Raw genomic sequence first — 8,487 nt, forward strand, 5'->3', positions numbered from 1 at the left:
TGTGGAATATCTTTCTCTTGAAACTAGGAACAAAAAACAGCATTTAGCTTTAAAAACATTATGTCTTACCAGTGTGGTTTGTGTGATGCACTCCTCACTCTATAATCAATGCCTGGAAGGAAGCAGATGACATGATTGCCTGTTGAGAAGCTGAAGTTACTAATTAAAACAGGAAAAGTGATGACTCCTTTCATCCTCATTGAGTTATCATGCTTGCTGTTGGTTTTGGCCTTGACGTAGCCCCTCGCTCCTTCCTCCTGATAAGTGCAAGAAAGATGCTTTAGGAGAAAGATGAACGAAGGCCAGAGACCCTATCTCCCCAGCTGTTGTGATTTTAGCTCATGATGCAATTTTGAATAAGAAACCAACAAAGACACTTTGGATAGAGAAAAACAGCTATGCAGGATGTTTTGGATTTGTTTTTGTAAATAGGTAGTTCATCCCAAACCTGTATGACTTACTTTTTTCAGTGGAACACAACAGCAGATGTTCTGAAGAACTAACCCTAACCGGAACGCACTGATATTTCAAAGAAAGTAGATATAAATAAGCTTCAAGAACACTTTTTCATTACCCAGAGCATCAAGAATGACTTTACAGGCCACATGCATATAACTCTTCAGATGTTTAAGAGTTTTCCATAGTCTACATAATCTTTAATGAATCAGAGTGTATTTACACGAAAAGGTCAGAGATATTCCTCTAAGCGCTCCAGAGCTCCAGAGCTGGATCGGGAGGTTTGACATTAATCCTGAGGGTAATATGGGCCTTCATGTGGCTAATGAAATCTGAAGCCTGAAAATGGCCGCACCTAATGACACTCCCTGACAGTTTTTGAATTAAACAGCCACGGCTGCTGGGATCAATCTAAATAGCACACAGATGGCCAACACTATATTCTCTCCTTTTCTACCCATAAGCACTTGCATATGGGATCAAATTTACTATCTCAGGAAGATTGCTCTCAAAAAAGGCTGTTCAGGACACAGTGCCTTTTGCCTGTTTGTTTCGCTTGGGTTTTAAATATTTATGTTAACATTAATGTAACAGCCACAGGTTCACAAATGATTGCTGATCAAAATAAAAGGGATAGTTAACCCAAAAATGAAAACTCTGGCATTATTTAATCACTCTGATGTTGTCCCTGTATGACTTTTGTGGAACGTAAGAAGAGAGAGCTAAAAAAGTTAATTAACTCCAATGTTGTTTGGCTCTCAGAAAAAAAGTAATATATTTAGAACAATATCAGGATGAGTAAAAATCATGAGATGATATAGATTTTTAGGTGGACTATCCATGTAAGCTACCATTCATATATTGCATCACATCGTTATGAATATAAATGTACAAATATCTTTGACTGCACTGGAAATAAATGCTAGTTTTTTTTATATCATTCTTTGCAACTAAATGGTAGAAGTGTGTGCATACCCACACATACATACAGTACATAATTTACCTCCATGTAGGAAACCAATAAAGGTGCATCAAAGTATCATGATCTTACTTTGCCAAAATATCTCTTATATAACCCTGACAGGCACACAATTTTACAAATGCATCGAGTTGTTAAAATATTCTTTTCAAACTGTGCACTGACAAAAATGTACAGAAGAGGTGTTACAACACAGATTTAAACCCTGCCTGTTTCTCATGAGTGATGGTGTTGATGATCCTAGGAAAAAAATAAAACATAACACCCTTTTTCTAAATACAGAAAGTACAATGAACCTGTCTGAAATTAGATTAGATAGGGGATTCAGACTCGAGCCAGGTACATATTAAAAAATAATTCATAAGCATTATAAATTACTGTGTGAAATTATATGTGGGTTTATTTACCCTGTAATGTGAATATGAGGTGCAAATGTTATGCTTGATAAATGGATTTAATTTCTCATCACACAGAAGTGTACTCTCTCTCAAATAATTACATTTACCAACTGTTAGTTAACTTGTGAAACTGGGAGAACTCCCTTGTCAGAATATTTCATATATTTGTGCCATGTCTAATCAACATCAATCGAAAGTTTCCAAGTCCATTCTTGACATCTAAAAACAAACAAGACATTCTCACGCACAACAGAATAACAGAATAATCACTTTTTGACAGCCCACTGAAGGATACCTGAAACGCTCATCGCGAAGCCATTGTTACTATAATAGCTCTCACATTTCTGGGAAGGTTTTCCACTAAATGTTTTAAATGGCTTCAGGGATTTACTCACATTCGGACCAGAGAGCATCAGTGATGTCAACCAGTGAAGTTGGGTAATGAGGCCTGGCTCACAGTTGGTGATCAAATTTATCCCAAAGGTGTTCAGTGAGGTTCAAGTCTGAGTTTTGTGAGGGCCAGTAAGTTTTAAACCACTTTTGTTGCCTAAATTTGCTAAAAGCGTACTGTGACCAGTGAGGCGGGGCCGAGAGCCATGGGAACGGGTCGAGGCCAGTGGAGTAACACCTGCACCACTCACCGGTCTCGAGTCCCACGGAGGAGCTCTGCAAGGATAAAAGAGAAGTTACGACAGAGAAGGACGACAGAGGACCAGGCCTGGGGGTTTTAATTTGGGGTTTGGTTTTGTTTGTGCACGGCAGTAGTCCGCGAGGGGCTGTTGCGCTGTTTTGTGTTTATTTTGTTATTAAAGTTTAATTTAAATGTTCACTGGCTCCCGCCTCTTTCTTCCTGTGACTATGAACATTTTTACTTGCGTTACACTTATTTTTATTAAAGCTAAGGCAGTTGTTTTGCAACTGAGAAGATCTTCTTCACCTAATACAGTAACATCTCTCAGATTGACAACTCCTCTCTTTTGCTGTGAGTGTCTACTACCTCCCACATTTAGCAGCCTCCCTCTAAATGCTGAGATCTGAGAAGCTTTACATGACATGTTTGGCACTCACAGCTAGGCCAAGTTGATAATATGCTGTTAGTATCTCCCATTGACTCATACTGGACAGGACAGAGTGTGCTCTGTAACGTCATGCTCTGCTCTCTTCTGGATCAGGTCTGGCTGTCAGTTCTGTTGGTGTCCAGGCACATACAGTAGTGCCTCAGGAAAGCCTAAGGACACAATCAATCAGCCAGAACTGACTGACATTATTGATTAATTGATTGCACATCCATCACTGAAACTCGTCTGCTCTTCTTTCCCTGTGCAAAAACCTTCTATTGCAGTTGGACCAGACTGGAACATTTAGGAAAAGTTGATTGATCTGGACTGAACCAAACACTGAAGTTCATTTACAGGCTATGAGTGGACAAACTGTGTGTTTTGATCAAGTGGGCTGATGATCCTGAATCAGAGAAGCGCATGTCAATCCTGGCCCATGGCGGAATGAGGCATGACCCTTACTGGTTGTTGGAAATCCGATTAGTGGACACTATGAATACCAACTTTAAAATATTCACACACACATTATAAAAGAAATATTAAGGTATTCAGTTGAGTCACACCCTTGCAAATGAGTGCCCATGTGTAAATGATCAATCTGAAGGATCTTAGGCGTTCCCTTACATTAGTACTAACAATCATAGTACAAAGTGGGTGTGGGAATATGAATTCATAATTTGAGAGAGAGAATTATGCATCTCTGACCCAAACAATGAATTCAGGTCCATGAACTAGAAAGACCTAAACAATGCTAGACTTGATGCAAAGGTCAACATTAAATCAAAATTGAATTTCACAATTGAAATTCCTAATAAATGTCCCGTCTTATTATAAACAATTCATTAGTGAATGCCATGCTAAAGGAAATGTCCATTTGTAACTTACTCCACATCTGAAATCAGTTCTTTTCTGTTACAAATGTTGCTTAATATTTACAGTAATTATATTAAATTACAATAATACAGTAAGTACCAATTATGTATCTATATACTGCACTACTGTACATATACTGTAAACACACAGACACACACACACACACACACACACACACACACACACACACACACACACACACACACACACACACACACACTCTATTTGTACATATGTCTGCAATCTCAATCCAATCAATCACATTATGAATTAAGGTTAAATGCATGTGAAAAGCCATTTCATGCTATTTTTTAAATGAGTGCAAATCATAAACATTTTCATTTTAGCAGTAGATCATTCAGGAGTCTGTGGTGAAACAGCTGTGAAAAAGTCCTGAAGGTAGAAATTCACAGATAACAGATAAGAAAAGGTGTCTGCAGTTAACAGCCTCATGAGACAGATGAAGGATTTCTCAGAAATGCTGGTCAGCAGCCTTAAGTTTTGTGCTGATTTGTGTGAAATTTAAAAATCTGCACATTGTGAAGCAAACCATTTTAGTCTCAACCCAAAACCCCCTCAGACCCCAGAGGGTTAAATCACAGATATCACTCAAAAGAGAGACATGGATATTTGGGATTCTGCATGAATTCAACAGTAGAATAGAAGTTTGGTGGAAATTTTGGTGGACAAACAAACAAACATCCTGCAAACTATATACACAAATGCATGCCAATAGACATAAGAAGAGTTTTAAACATATTCCTCTATATTTCTGCTATGAGGACTTCACTGATTTCCCCCACTGAAGGTCTAGTTGCTATGTAACAGAGAAGGGTCAGTGGCACTGTGAAGGGTGAATGGATTCCTCCAGAACAGTCCATTTATCAAGTGCTGCCAACATGCCAAATGCACAAAAGACAACACATCCAACCGCTAGACTCTGTTCCTTTCACAGTTTCTTTTTAACCCCCTTTTCCTTCTTTTATTTTAACCTTTATCTTTGTCCCTAAATCTTACAAAAAGTTACTCCTACGACCCAAACTACTTCGAAATTTCTCATGAGATGTTAAATGTTAGGACTGGGACAACAGGAATACATCAAAATGAAAATATTTCCAAATATTTATGTTTTGTCACATGAAAACCACTAACTTAAGGTTCCCTGAGAACTCTGTACAACAGGAAAAAGATTTCATATGTTCTCCATCGCTATATAAGCAAAAACTAATGAGCCCCTGATCACGTTGAAAAATGTCCCGAACTTGCACCCCCCCACCCCACCACCACTTACAGGTGGAAACCAAGGCACAACCCACAGGAACGATTTATGATACGGATTCAGCGGCATCTGAGCTGGTCATTAAGAAGTACGGGTCATTAACCTTTTTTTTTGCCTATTTTAGCTGATAACAATATGCAGCTGGGGTAAAAGCATCTCAAGAACTATTGCTTTTGACTTTGCTTGTGACACAAAATAAATTGTATTTATGGCTCTGCACACTAAATCAATGCTACAAGGTGAAGTGTGAAATGTTATGTTATTCTTCACAGACAGAGCAAAGAGAATTCATAACAGGGAAGGTGTCAGCCCATCAAAGTCAAATTTCACAGAGATAAGAAACAAAGGCTGGGTTCAAACCACTGCCACTCCACCATAGCTTTTATGGAGGCTTCTTATTTCCTATTCACTCAAAGGCAAAAGAAGGAATCCACTAAATTTCCACACATCAAATTCTTCCCTTCATTTCTGAAACCGTGTGTTGCCTCCAGAAAAAAAAAAACTGACTGAGCTTCTGACAATGACTTTGAGGGCAGTGAAACAGCAATCCATCAGTGCGCCCATGGCGAATGTAGGGTAAAAATGCACTGCTGCTTTGATACATCCGTTTCTTTATCGACTCCTCTCCTTGTCTTTTGTTCACCTTGGCCTGATTGCATCAGAGCAAATAATGACCTCTTCATAAAAATGAGTGCAATTTTCCTGCAAAAAAAACCCTGGTGCTGGCAGACTGCCGCAGCAATACTCAGAGGAGAGAATGGCAGGCGTTTAACTGATGCTAAAGATGGAATTAAGAACACAAACCACTAATGAGGACAGGAAAATGATCGGAATACGAAAATCTTAAACGTACTAGAACAATCAGTTTTGCATAATTAGCAGTTCCCTTTGTTGTTTCATGACTTCTGTGCAACAGTTGCTGTTTTTCATGTCTACTCACATTTTCGGACATGTTTCAGACTAAACATGAAGTGTGTAACACCTGGAATATCAGTTAACGCACATTAATGGGATCTAAGATTAGCCTGGCAGCAGAAACTGTAAACAGGAGAAATTGCCGAGAAAGGATAGCGTGGTCATTTGCAGATCATTCATGAAGATGAAGATCATTAGAGCTGATGGAGGAGTGGGCATTGTCCGACTTCAAAGTCCTGTTCAGGAACACTTAAGGCCTACTACCGCTCTTCCTGAAAGCAGTCTCTTATCTCTCAACTTGCATCAGTTCCACAGACTCTGATCCACAGCCAGGCTTAAACTGCACTTTCTAACTCCAAAAACTTACAACCAGCATCCATTCAAACCAAACTGGCCGTTTCTAAACTGCGTGCGATGGTGTGAACTGATCGCAATTCCGATAAGCAGAATAGCATCGGGGAGGAAAGCGCAACACGCTCTGCTATGGCTTTCTCTACGACCTCTCCAATTGTTTTGACTTCTTTTCATCTTACTGCTACAATAAATGAACTCCGGATCTGGATGAACAGCGTATATCTTCTTTTAGATCAGTTTTTTTTTCTTTAACATGACAGAGACGGGAGAGAAGCAGAGAGGAAAAAAACACTGCTAAAGGAAAGAAGGATCTGAAAAAGCAGTGCATATAGAAAAACAACAGCACCATTAGAAGTCCAAAGAACCATGAGAAAAGTTGGCATGTATCTCCAGCAAATACAAAAGTCTACTAAGCACACAGCTATAAAGGATCCCAGTGATGTATTCATCAGAGCTTTTGAGACACAGACAGCCGGGTGACTTCAAAATCAGCACTTGCATTATCTGGCACCTGTGAAATCCCAGAGATGCAGATCTCTGATTAAACGCTGGCTGTACAGTCAAAGTTGTTTTTTTTAAGGTTTATGGAGTAAACCTATGACAAGGAGTATGTGGGCTTCAGACAATATAAAGACATCTTTAAAAACAAGACATCTCATTGGTTATGCACAAAGGTTTTTTCCTGAAAGTGTACTGAATAATCTGTACTAAAAAACTAAACAAAACAAAATAAAATAGTAAAGTTCAATACAATGCAACTCAATGTACACGCAAAGGTGAAAATACCTGAGATTTTTGGATTCCTTGCATTGACTATGAAGTGAAAAGGATTTGAAACCTTCTCTATTGAAATGACAGTGACCCTAAACTGTCATCCTATGTTAGGCATGTTAGCACGCTCTCACTGATGGGCTGGATAACCTGGATTATGGAGACAGCTGCTGCTGAGTCACGCAACACTGGAGCTAGTGTTCACTGCAGATAATTGGCTGGTCCAGGGTAAATAATGAGCTAGAAATTAACAACTGTCTGCATAGGCACAAATCCTCTGCAAAACATTTATATGAAAGCAACTCACAGGTCTAGAAAAAATAAAAAATAGCAAATTTGTAAAAGAAATTCCTGGAAGAAAACTGTAGATTTTTTCCTAACTGACAGATATCACTAAACTTGAATGGTTGTCAGCTTTGTTTTCTATAACCCAGACTGAATTCAATTGAACTGGCAGTGGGGACTGGGAGGACAGACATTCTTCACTATTAATAAATCATTAAATCAGGAAGGGTTTTGGATGATGAACGGCATTAGCATGTGAAAGCAGCAGCTGACTGGCAGCATACATGGCATTCCTACAGTCAAAGTGCTTCATGTAAACATCCAAGTACTTCCTGTGAGGTCAGATATCCCAGGTGCATCATGAACATGTCTAATAACAAAGTAATGAGGAACAATTTCCAGCTCTGAATTTAAAATATGAAAAAAGCAGACCATATGCCACATACTTAAAGTTACAAAACATAAGGAGGATTAAAAGTAATTTGGTGCATTTTTTGGGGACTTTACAACCACCTTTAAGTCTGCATGCTCCTATGTATCTTTCTTGAGCATTACAACATACCATTCACAAGCTACTGGAAAATACAGTTGCATTTTCTAAATCAATGTACATTTATGTTGTTGTTGTTAATTGTTAAATTAACCCCTGCATTAAAACATCTTAATTGAGTGAGGCATGTTTGAGCAGATAACAGCCATACATAAAACCTGGACAGTGTTCTTCAACAAATTATCTTCTGGCTAAAATTAGTTCAGTGGAGGATAAGCACCTTCAGACTTTGCTTTGGACAGTACCAGATGAGAGGATTACTTCACAAAGAGAGAAGGCTTCAAGTGGACCATGCTAAAACGGAAGGTACTCTTGTTGTTAGGTCTGAAGAGGGTGTTACAGACATGCTTGCCTGGGGTGGATGACCACAGAAAACAATTCCACATGGAGCCACGGTCTCAGAAATTAGAGTTTAGGAGAGCAAAATTCAGTTTGTGAACTAGAGAGCTTTGGGAAGCCACTCCATTTATTTAATATGTATTTAATACCTGAACAGGCATCCGTGGATTTTAGACTAATGCATCTTCAGTCTCTTGGAAATGAAAACATCATTCAACAGTGGCATTAAT

This window comes from Carassius carassius, chromosome 33, assembly GCF_963082965.1.
Source record: "Carassius carassius chromosome 33, fCarCar2.1, whole genome shotgun sequence".
In the NCBI taxonomy this organism is placed as follows: domain Eukaryota; kingdom Metazoa; phylum Chordata; class Actinopteri; order Cypriniformes; family Cyprinidae; genus Carassius; species Carassius carassius.